Genomic DNA, 13,203 nt, shown 5'->3' with positions numbered 1-13,203 from the left:
AAAAAGACAACGTTTTTTTCCAAAGCGAATATCTCAGCTTCTATACGGGGTATACCAAAAGCAAAACCTGACAATAAAAGTAGCAAATATCACCTTTCTAATGAAATCCAAATTTTCATTTTTGCGATTTTAATTATAATGACGAATATCACAGCTTTGGTTGGGGACTTTCCAAAAGCAAAACCTGGCTATGAAAATAGAAGACCCCGTTTTTACAATGATGTAAACTAAGTCAGCGTAGGTGACCAAATAACGGAGATATCGCAATAGTCGGTAATACATCCCATTTTTTCCACTTTTTTGGAAATCACGCTACAGGTCTCAATTTTGATCGGATCGTCACGAAATTTTAAGGGTTAATGGGGGTCACACAGATGAAGGAGCCTATTGATTTTGGTGATGGTCGGATAATATTTAGGGGTCGTAATGGGCAAAAAACGTATTTGGAGAAAAAGACAACGTTTTTTTCCTAAGCGAATATCTCAGCTTCAATGTGGGGTATACCAAAGGCAGAGCCTGGCCATGAAAGTAGAAAATATCGCCTTTCTAATGATGTAAAGTAGGTTCTCGTAGGTGATCAAACAACGAATATATCGCAATAGCCGCTAATAGAACCCAACTTTTTATTTTTGCGATTTTAATAATAATGACGAGTATCACAGCTTCGGTTGGAGATCTTCCAAAAACAAAGTCTGACTATGAAAGTAGAAAATCCCATATTTACAGTGATGCAAAGTCGGTTGGCGTAGGTGGCCACATAACGGAGATATCACAATAGTCGGCAATACATCCCATTTTTCCACTTTTTTGGAAATCACGCTACAGGTCTCAATTTTGATCAGATCATCACGAAATTTTGAGGGTTAATGAGGGTCCCACAGAGGAAAAAACCTTTTGATTTTTGATAATGGTCGGATATTACTCAGGGGTCGGAATATGACAAAAAAAAATATTTGAAAAAAAAGACCAACGTTTTATTTCAAAGTTTATATCTCCCTTCTGTAGGAGGTATATCGAAAGCAAAACCTGGCAAAGAAAGTATAAAATATCACCTTTACAACGATGTGAAGTAGGTTGTCATAGGTGGTCAAACAACAGAGATATCGCAATAGTCGGTAATGCATCCCTTTTTCCATTTTTGTGTAATCACACTACGAAATTTTGATCGGATCCTCACGAAATTTTGGGGGTTGATGGGGGTCTAACAGAGAAAGAAGCCTATTGATGGTTGGCATACATCCCACTTTTCCATTTTTTATTTGGGTTGTACTGTCGATGCACTTAAATGCGTTTCAAAAAAAATTGACCTGTGTTAATGAAGACATTCAGAGCAAAGGCGCTAAGCTATCCCAATTTTAATATTTTGAATTTTATTAGTCAAAACCTTATGAACAGGAGTAGTGGTGTAGGGTATCACATAGTCGGCCCCGACCCGACTATAGCCTTGGCTCACTTGTTTGCTATGGGTAAGCGCTCACTGGCTATATCTAACATATACACACATTTATAAATGGTGGTGGTTTATTGAAATGAATAGAAATCCAAAACACAAAAGCAACACCAGACACATAGCTACATAAAAAATTCCAAAGAAATACATAACAGAATTTAATAAAAGAAAAACTGAATGAAATACTTTATAATAAGTCACAATTTTAAAAAGAAAAATTAAATCATCAGATGGAAATAGGCGTCTGGTATCAAATCATTATATAATGTAATAAATAGGTACATCCATATTTCAAATATACATATGTATGTATATGAAAAATGTATTGATGTAATTACCAAAATTAAATGTTATTTCTTCCCTGTCCAATAAAATATTTCCATTTACCTTTCTGATTCAATTATAACATTTCCAATTATAAAATGTATTGGGCATTTAATTTACTAGAAAGCACCATTTCTTTAAGAAAACACGAAAACCCTGATTTATTCACTGACTTTACCGTCTTTACTCAACGATTGTATTAAGAAAACTGAAGAAAAACGAACAACATAATTAATACCATTTTTTCTTTTCCTCAACAACAAAGAACGAAACACACGTTTTTGGCCGCATACCAATGATGAACACGAAGAGAGCAATTGTTTGGTGAATCGTAAAGGCGAGTGCTCATCGCGTTCACCTATGCCGCATACACACCACCAAAGCTTCTGCGTCTTCTATTACACCATACACACAGCTCTTTATTATGAAACAGCATTCCCCAGCCGCGAGAGCCATCTTTTTACTCTCCTTGACAAAAATCTTCTCTCCACCCATGGAAAATATGTTCAAACATAAAAAATATGTTGGTACCCAAACAAATAAAACTGAGATATGTTACAAAATGAACGCAAACAAATTATGTTTGGATCCAAACATATATTTGTTTGCAATCAGTCCCAAACAAATATTTGTATGGATGCAAACATATTTCTAACATATATTTTTCCGCGTGTTGGTGCCGTCTGTAGGGAATGTCGGGCCGTCCAGATGAGGGTTATTTCGCTTCCAACTATCTCTACTTCGGATAACGACCTCCACATCATCAAGTCCCTAGATTTCTCTCGAAGGCCAACTTTAAAGTCTGCTCCTAATTTCCTGGGGATACATACGGTGCGCCTGATCTAACTTTAAATGAAATGTTCTTGCACCTGGGAAGTTTTTGCCGATTTTGAGACTACAATTTCCATAGATGAGAAAAATCAAAAACAAAAAAAAAATTGCCACAGCTATTTTTAAATAAATCGCAGTCAAAGTTCAAAGTTTCCAGGATTTTGCTTGAAAATTACAAGTTCTATGGCCTTTATAATTTTTTCCTAGGTTTTACTATTTTTTAGATATAGAAGTTCAAATTGGGACATTGCACTAATCCCATCGTTTATAAAACAATGTCTTGACTGCATTGCCCCAATTTTAACTTCTATGTCTCAAAAATGGTAGAACCTTAAAAAAATCCCATAAAGGTCAATTTTGTAGAGAATTTTCACAGCTGCAACATTGTCTCTAATCCCATATCGATAAGCCTTGCCGTTTTCAAGCGAAATCCTATAAATGTGAAATTTGACCGCGATTTGTCTAAAAAACCATCCGGCGATTTTTTTGTTCTTTGAATTTTTTTTATCTACAAATATTGTAGTAACAGAATCACCAAACACTCTCCAGATGTAAGCACTTTTCATTTAAAGTTAATTCAAGCTTACCGTGTATATCCATACCCATAGTTTCAGTACATGTAGCATTGGAGCAATAGGAACTGCCTGACATTTAATGTTGAGTCCCAAAGTACGGAGCTTCAACATTGCTGCTTATGGGGTAATTCTGAAAGCTACAGTTATTATAGTCTAGGTTGCTCTTTGCACCTTTTTCACTTTGCTAGATGTCGATTTATGGCCACCAAACAAGAGGTCCGTTGGATACCACAGTGCTATACATCCCAAGTATAGTCGATAGGTTTAGTTCCCAGCTCTTCTTATCCTCTTTTATATCCGCTCTTCAACGTTCCTTTTCCTTTGTTGTTGAAAGTCCATAGTTGTTCCCACATAGGTAATTAGCTTCGGAGGAGAGATGTAGTTGCTTTCTATCCAGCACACAATCGCCGAACTTACGCTTTCTCGTGAACAGTACCACTTTTGTTTTTTGCTGGATTAACAAGGGGACGACATGTATCAAATAAGTAATGATTCTATGGCCACATAAAGTCGACAAATAAGCTGAAAACATTTGTTATATTTTGTGAATTTATTTTCAAATACTTGCTGGGCATATAAGGCGAATATGCTTTTTCCATCGGAAATGTTCGTGGGATAAAGTTATCTTTATCAATCTTTGTTCTACTTTCTTGATCTGGTAACTGCCAAAAAGGACTTGACATTTCTAACTACTAAAATCTGGTACTGCTCACGTACAGATTTTCACTGCCTCTCTAATATTAGACTCATACCATTATCGAATGTTGCCTCACGTCGACTATACTTTCTAACCGTATGACCAACGATATTTCACCACCCAAGTAACTACTGCATTTAAACTTCTGGTACAAGCTATTTCAATGTCATGGTCAGGGTAGCTGCTATTCAGATATTTGATTTCAAAAGCCACAACCGCATTAACAAGGAAAACACGCTTACACATTTTTCTGTTCAGGAAATATCAACATTGCTTTGCGTATGATGAACCTGCAATCTAAAACGATACTACATATTTTGCTGATAAGACATATGTAAGTCATCTACCACACAATATCTTCTGTGAAAAATATTTGATGAGAGTAATGATAAATAAATGTCAACGCTTTGTGCAATAAACAGAACAGACGTCAGTCAATTCTGGAGCCATGAATGACAGATAATCAATCACAAAAACATTATTAATTATACATATGTATGTAGAGAAGCAGACAGGCGGACAGATATTCATTGATTCAGATCACAAGTCACACACAAAAACCTAGATTCTATGTTCCTCTTTTCTCTACTTAAAACAAAGTGCACTCTAAACAGTTGCAGTCATTTGTCGGAATAAAGCAAAGGTGTCGAGAGATGTTGAAATTTATATTGCTTGCAATAATTTCACAAACGCATTGTTTAAGCATGATTTCCATGGTCAATCAGAATTTAGCTGAAATTATTCGCAATTCAAATGTTAGCATCGCCAAATATCCTGCAAGAAGTGCTGAGTGTTTTTCGGATTATAGCAGGAAATTGACAAATTTAACAAATGAATTTGAAGTGAATTACATTCGATGCATAGACATTTCTAATAATTCCACAACATGTTTACATCTGGAAGTGGCACCAGCCCTTGTTAAAGTCGACGTATTCAGAGATGAAATATGTTCAAGGTTTTATAGTTGCCATCGAAACGATAGTCAACCATATGATTATTTTGAATGTATGAATATTGCGGTATGTTCTTTTGTGATTAATTTAACAGCTAAATACTCTCTATTATTGATCGCATTTCTTTTTTTTAGGCAAGTGATGCAATGTCGACATCCTATGCACTACAATCTCTATCGAAGGATAAAATGCAATATTTAACCTTCAAATATGAAGTGATCAGATACGACGAATATACCTGTACCGAAAGATATTCTCAAGAGTATCTTAAGAAAGCAGCGAGAATTCGTGACGAATTGGATACATGTTTAAATGGAGAGAATTTACGAAGTAAAAGTGATTTACGAACGAAGAAAATTGAGGCAATAAATACAAAGGGATAAACTGAATGTGATTTCATATAGAAAATTATAATAAACTATTCAAACTAATGAGGCAAAAAGGTGTTTTGGCTGTAAAAAAACAATTGAGCAAGTGAATATGATTTTAAAACTAAGGTAGACGGATATTAGTTAGGATAGTTAGAGCGAGCGTGGCATCCGTTGAAGCTAGGTGATACCAGAAAAAAATAGGCCGATCTGTAAAAGAATTAACCCAGCAAACCAAATGTCGGATGTCCGACATATCGGAACAATTTCGGAAGCAAAATCGTTCAGATTTCGTATCGATTTCTATACAATTTTTCGTATGGTAATTCGTTCAGATTTCGTTCCGATTTCGGAGAAAATGTCGGAAGTAAATTTCCCTGCGAATATGCTAATGTTTTTCTTCCGATTTCGTTACGAATTCGGATCGATATGTCGGAAACAAACTTCCCTTCGCACAACAACCACCTTTTGTATATATCTAACAAGCAACATTTTAGTTTGTTGTCGTAAAACAAAATGGTTGGTTATAAAATTCGCATATACATTTTTTAAATATTTTAAATATAAATGCAACATAAAATAATTCAAGCTAGTGATGATAGACTCAACATATTCGTACACAGAGTTTGCATTCCCAGCAAACCAAATGTCGGATGTCCGACATATCGAAACAATTTCGGAAGCAAAATCGTTCAGATTTCGTATCGATTTCTATACGATTTTTCGTAGGGGAATTTGTTCAGATTTCGTTCCGATTTCGGAGAAAATGTCGGAAGTAAATTTCCCTTCGAATTTGCTAATGTTTTTCTTCCGATTTCGTTACGAATTCGGATCGATATGTCGGAAACAATTTTCCCTTCGCACAACAACCACCTTTTGTATATATCTAACAAGTAACATTTTAGTTTGTTGTCGAAAAACAAAATGGTTGGTTATAAAATTCGCATATACATATTTTAAATATTTTAAATATAAATGCAACATATAATAATTAAAGCTAGTGCTGATAGATATTCAACATATTCGTACACAAAGTTTACATTGTTCTACTACAACTACAAATTGATAACAACAGTGAAAATCATTAGATATCTTTGAAATTATAATCTTCCAATAAAAAAAATTATCAATAAAAAAGAGACATCAGAGAAAAACTTTTTCCTTCGATAATCATACGAAATTATTCCAAAAATTTTCCGAAACCTTTACGAAAGTTCGGAAGGTAACTCAGATTTTCATACGAAATTATTCCGAAATCGTTCAGAAATCTGTACGAAAATTCGGAGGAAGAAATTCGAATTCCGAATTTCCCAAGGATTTTCTTCCGATTTCGTTGCGAATTCTGACCGAAATCGATTCGATTTCGCTCCGACATTTCGTTCCGAAATTATGTCAACCACTTCATACAACTTTCGTTAAGATATCGTTACGATTTCGGATCAGATAGCGGACGTAACGTCCGAAATTTGTTCCGATTTCGTTACGATATCGGTACGATTGGTTTGCTGGGTTGTTCTACTATAACTACAAAATGATAACAACAGTGAAAATCATTAGATATCATTGAAATTATAATCTTCCAATAAAAAACATAACAAAAAAAATTACCAATAAAAAAGAGGCATTAGAGAAAAATTTTTTCCTTCTATAATCATATGAAATTATTCCAAAATCGTTCAGAAATCTTTACGAAAGTTCGGAAGGTACCTCCGATTTTCACACGATATTATTCCGAAATCGTTCAGAAATCTGAACGAAAATTCGGAGGAAAAAATTCGAATTCCGAATTTCCCAAGGATTTTCTTCCGATTTCGTTGCGAATTCTGATCGAAATCGATCCGATTTCGCTCCGACATTTCGTTCCGAAATTATGTCAACCACTTCATACAACTTTCGTTAAGATATCGTTACGATTTCGGATCAGATATCGGACGTTACGTCCGAAGTTTGTTCCGATTTCGTTACGATATCGCTACGATTGGTTTGCTGGGAACTTATACCTTTAAAAAAGACAAAGGAAAATCTGTTTTGGTGGGTTCTATCACCAAGTTGATGGTAACGTCGCGCAATGCGTCCACAGTTCTCGGACCAACTGTAGAAGTTGGGACCTAAAATTTTGAGAGAGTTAAAGACTTCATCTAACTCGGCGCCTTCATAAACCCAAGAAACAACATATGTTGTGAAATAAGAAGTAAGCCATTTAAAAACAAAGTCACATTTTAAACACTTAATTTCCACATCATATAGGTATGTATTTCCTTAAGAGTCCCATTCAAACAAAACTAAATTTTATAGCAGATAAATAATAAAAATAACATCTCAAAATTGGACAACAGTAAATGTCTACAAAATAATTTCACTCTTCCATTGGAATGTCAAATATTTTACACTTTTCTCTAATTCCAGTCATTGGTTTTTATTTGGAATATATTTTCCAGAAACGACGATAATCGCTACCAAATTGGCAAATGAGTAAAATAAACAAAATACATGTGTGTGCGTGTGTTTCGGCCACATACGGTGTTGGTACGACCAATTAATCGATCACGAAGAAACATCTATACTCCAAAAGCGGACCATAAGTGGTAGTTGTAGTAGTTGGTGCTGGTGTTGGCGGATAGGTGCAACTTGTTAAGTCATTACAGAGTCAAATAATTAACTGCATTGAGATAATTCCGCTGAAATCGAAGACAAAAGCCAACTGAACAACAAAAAATAAAAATAGAAAAAACATAAAAACGTAAGTGATAAATCCATAGTAAACATGGCTAAAGGCTGAATAAATTTGAAGTGAAGAGCAACGCTTAACTATCCAATGTATAAAATGAAACTGAAAATTTTCCACAAATGAAAAACAAACAACAACATAAAAATTATACCTGCAGACGACATCTGTTTTTGTTACATATTTATACTGTAAGAGCAAATAACAGTGGGTGAACATTTGAGAAATGTGATAAGATATTGACTTGTATGTATATCTCCATACCAAATATTGTACCCTTCGACAGCGATGGAGAAAATGTGTACTATGCATCTTTAGCGAATGTATCCAAAATATACGGAGCTAATGATGTTGTCTAATAACAAATGCGGTGGAAAGACAACGGCACATGGTGGTTCAGAATTCGATTTTACTGGACTAAACCACAACCTGTTGTCATCAGCCTTAAACTCTTGAAGAGATTCTATACTAACACAACAAAATTACTGTGTCAAAAGTTAAGTCAAAATATTTGAAGAGGCATGCTTCTGCCCAGCAAAAATTCGGAACCGTTAGTCATTATGTAACCCATTACAATGTAATGTAACAAGGTAAAACAACTTACTTCACTACTTACTAAGTAATGAGTACTGTGGCAAAGAGCGTGTGTCCGACTACAAATTCTAAGTTTGCGTGTTCAACGCACACCGACGGCATGTGAGTTTTTTGTTAACAATAAAAAACAGTTGGTGGAGCACATGTAAGACTTTAAACAACTCTTAATATTCCTACGCGTAGCACAGTGTGTAGTGTGTTCGGATACAAATCAGATGTTTGCATGATCAAATCCAGCAAAGAGCAAAATAAAATATAAAAAATATGAAGTGTGTAGAAATTGAAAACAAATTCCAACGCAACTGTTCTAAAAATAGAACATGTCGTCTGTATCGTACGAAAAGGTCGTAAGTCCATTTTCAGAATTTTTTCAGAAGGAAGAAAAAACATTCCACCGCTTTCTGAATTAAATATATTATTGTGATGGCAAACACAGTTTTCTTCGTTTATTTATTTCGCTTCAATATCTGTAATTTTTTTTATTAAATTCCATCGCGTTTAGCAGATAATTGAATGTTGTAATGTGACAATATGATCACGTACATAACACAACAGTTGCTACCAAGAAACCCTTAAGAGTTATAAGGGAACATCGCTTTAAGAACACTCCACTATACATTATTTCTACCTGACACTAGTGGTATAACAGGCCACACAATGTTGAATTTCACTCCAGTGTGTTTTTGCAACCTTCGTCATCAGTGCGAATAATTCCCATTCTCCACATACTTCGGATCCCTCAAGTATTTCAGAATTGAGCGGGCTACTGCAGGGAATTAGCTACACGGGTTGGAACTAAAGGTTGTTTTAAATCCGCCAACGTCCACCTTGGTTTTACCGTGTTGGGAATACTTTTTGAGAGCTACCCATTAACTTGTGGTGGCTAATACATTCGACACTGGACTTTCGGGTTTTTTAAGTTCCACAGGGCTTTCGAGTCACCTGTTCCATTCGGCACTGGACCTTCCGGTTTTTCAGTTCTACAGGGCTTTCGAGTCATCTGTTCCATTCGGCACTGTACCTTCGAATTTTTCAATTCTACAGGGCCTTCAGGTCAGCTGTTCAATTCGGCATTGGACCTTCGGGTTTACAGTCGGTACATGACTTTCGGGTTTTTCAGTTCTACAGGCCTTTCGAGTCACCTGTTCCATTCGGCACTGGACCTTCGGCGTTTTCAGTTCTACAGGGCTTTCGAGTCATCTGTTCCATTCGGCACTGAACCTTCGAATTTTTCAATTTTACAGGGCCTTCGGGTCAGCTGTTCAATTCGGCACTGGACCTTCGGGTTTACAGTCCTACATGGTCTTCGGGTCAGCTGTTCCACTGTTTGGGTAATAGTAGTACATGGTAGAAACAAGACCGTAGCCTTAGACTAACACTCGAGCTACGAATCCATCGTGTCAACAACCGAACGCCGAACCCATCGTGTTCCCGAACATCAACAGCCGAACGTCGAGTCCATCATATACCCGAACATAATCAACCGAACGCCGAATCCATCGTGTTCCCGAACATCAACAGCCGAACCCCGAATCCTTCGTCTTCCCGATCATTTACAGCCGAACACTGAATAGATCGTCTACCCGATCATCTGCAGCCGAACACCGAATACATCTCCTTCCCGATGAACTCTCTGAACTAGACCAAACTAACTAGGTAGGTAAATTACAGTTTTCCATGATTAATGAAAGTGTGGTGTTCAGAGGTAATAAAGTTATTTGTCAGACTAGGTGACATCAGGATTATGTCTACCGGACTGTCGTACTCTGCTAATTCTGGTAGGGACGTAGAGCTATCAATCTGCTAAGCCAGCGCAGTACTCATCTGGGCAATACCTAAGACCGAATGCCACAAGTCATAATGTGAATTAAAATCCGCTAAGACTAGTTGGCTACGAAGTGGGCTTATGTTGGGCTTATAATCCACATGGGGTACAGTTATTTATCCGTGGGATGTATACATTAAGCAACTCAATATCGGCAGTTCCAGATCTTACTGCTACCCACAAACATTATTTTTAAGGGTCATAACAACCAGGTTCCAGCGAGATAGGTCTTTATTGGACAGACTAGTTCAACAGGAAAGCTGGTTCCTTCACCTCCACTTCTGATCAGATTCTTCCTCAGTTGCTTTATTAACATCACAACTTGGTTTCCTGTACCGCCGCGACCGTGATATTTTACCGACTCATGAAGGTCCCTATTTTCTCGATCTTAACTCGAAGTCAATTGCGAAAAGGCTGCATTTCAAGGATTAGAGAAGGAATGACCGCTGTTAAGTGCTGCATTTGTGGTTGCTTTTGGGGGAATGCTGTCGTCGACCCTCATATGGACGAGTCCAGAGCTCATCTCTCGCCGAAGAAAGGGTTGTTCGCATCCCCGAGTTGAGAAGCCAAACAAAAGTAGCCTAAATCAGATAACTTGAAATGTCAACATTGAAGAATGTATATTTCCGAATCCAAGAATTCAATTCGAGAAATAAATACCTGTGGAATGAAATATTTAAAACTATAGGAGAACTGGCATCAAACTGAATATTCGATTGACATAATCAACATTGGATACATAAATAAGCCCCTATTTCCTGATGAAAAACAAAATTTTTGCATGGTTTTTGGAAATTCGGGATTCGTGCCTCGTTATGTTTGAAGTTCCCCAAGATAAAATGTATACCAATGTAATCAGGACCACAAGTACAATTATCTGAAACGGATTTGGTCGGAACATATCAGGAATCTTAAACCATTATTCCGATTGATTTATTCTCGTACCAATGCGTTTTCACAACATATAGCCACAAGGCTTAATGACGTAGGGGATGATAGATACCAAGGAACGGTCCTGGCCGGCTTTAAAATGACAAAGCCCAGGATTTATCTTGATCCCTCTTTCATCTCAAAATTCTTCAACATCAGCTTTATCTGCGCTCATGCTCCAACCGAAGACAAGGACGAACAAACCAAAGATATACTTTACGAGCGTTTAGAAGAAACTTATGACCGTTGCCCTGCCCATGACGTTAAAATTATGCTAGGGGATTTTAATGTCAAAATTGGAAAATAGAATATCTTTGGCCAAACAGTCGGTAAATTCAGTCTCCACAGTGAAACATCCGACAATGGAATTAGGCTGATAGACTTTGCAGTTGCAAAAAACATGCTAGTTAGCAGTACTAGATTTAAGCATCTCGATATTCATAAGGGCACCTGGCTATTTCCATATCAAAGAACAAGTAATCAAATTGATCATGTTGTGATAGATGGAAGACATTCGTCCAGCGTGTTGGATGTACGATCGTTCCGAGGCGCAAACATTGATTCGGACCACTACCTTGTTGCAGGAAAGGTACGTACTCGTCTAAACGTTGCAAATAAAGCACGAGCAGATACAACGCGGAAGTTGGATATCGGTAGGCTGCAAACACAACAGATAGCCACAGGGAAGAACGAGTACCCGACGATTGGAACCTAAACATCCCATCCCTTATCCGCAAGAAAGGAGATAAGACTGTGTGCTCTAACTATAGGGGCATAAGTCTTCTCCTTATTGCCTACAAGATAGTGTCAGGGATACTGTACGAACGACTGCAGTCTATGGTGAACGAAATAATTGGGAAATACCAATGCGGCTTTATATCTGGGAAATCCATTATTGACCAGATATTTAACCTGCGTCAAATCCTGAAGAAGAGCAAAGAGATGAAGATCGAAACCTACCACATTTTTGTCGATTATAAAGCATCCTTAAACAGCCCCATACCTTCAAAGGTATTCCAAGCCATGTATGAATTTGGTATCCCCGCAAAGCTCATTCGACTTTGTAGAATGACATTAACTGATACTCGGTCCTCAATTAAAATAGGAAAGAACCGAACACTTTAAGAAGTGTTTAGTACCAAAAAAGGGTTTCAGACAAGGAGACCGTCTCTCGTGTGACTTATTCAAAATTCTGCTGGAAAAGGTTATACGAGATGCGAAGGTCAAAAGAAGTGGAACAATATATACAAACAGCTATATGTTACTTGCTTATGCCGACGACATTCACATTATGAGTCGATTGATACCTTTGCAATAGTCGAAAGGGAATCTGCTAAAATGGGTCTGGCGGTAAACGGCCAGAAGACCAAGTTGATGGTGTCGACGCGCAATGCGTCCCTAGAACTCGGACCAACCGTTGACGTTGGTTCCTATAATTTTGAGGTATTAAAAGACTTCGGCTACCTCGGCGCCGCCGTAAAAAACACAAACAACATCAGTTGTGAAATAAAAAGAAGAATTTTATTGGCCAACAGATACTACTTTGGCTTAAGTAAGCACTTCAAAAACAAAGCCACATCTCGTCAAACAAAAATAACGCTTTACAAAACACTGATACTACCAGTGCTGATGTATGGTTCCGAAGCCTGGGTTGGTGTTTTTGAGAGAAAAAATTCTTCGAAACATCTGCGGACAAATCTGAGTAGACGGTGAATATCGTATCTGCTATACAACGACATCAGTATAGACAAATGTATCGAAATGCAACGATTGCATTGCCTAGACCATATCATAAGAATAAGAGATGATGAACCCGCAAAAAAGGCGGTGCACGCAGATTTGGCTGGGTAAGGCTTCGTTAGAGTGGATGAGGAGAAGAAAAGGCGCGGTATTCCAGAAAGCGAAGCAAAAAACAGAGAGAATTGGAGATC

At 37.2% G+C, this 13,203-nt stretch overlaps 1 protein-coding gene and 1 long non-coding RNA gene across 3 annotated transcripts in view; both read left to right on the top strand.

Moving 5' to 3' along the window:
• LOC141391186 (uncharacterized) overlaps positions 1–13,203 on the top strand; it is a 249,377-nt gene that overhangs the window by 127,959 nt on the left and 108,215 nt on the right. The window lies entirely within an intron of this gene.
• Positions 4,494–5,261, top strand: LOC141391185 (uncharacterized). Its single transcript, XR_012409583.1, has 2 exons — positions 4,494–4,896; positions 4,965–5,261. It is a non-coding gene; the product is annotated as an uncharacterized lncRNA (long non-coding RNA).

Source organism: Musca autumnalis, unplaced genomic scaffold, assembly GCF_047663935.1.
Source record: "Musca autumnalis isolate F117 unplaced genomic scaffold, ASM4766393v1 scaffold_1, whole genome shotgun sequence".
In the NCBI taxonomy this organism is placed as follows: Eukaryota; Metazoa; Arthropoda; class Insecta; order Diptera; family Muscidae; genus Musca; species Musca autumnalis.
This window is presented reverse-complemented; position numbering and strand designations above follow the sequence as displayed.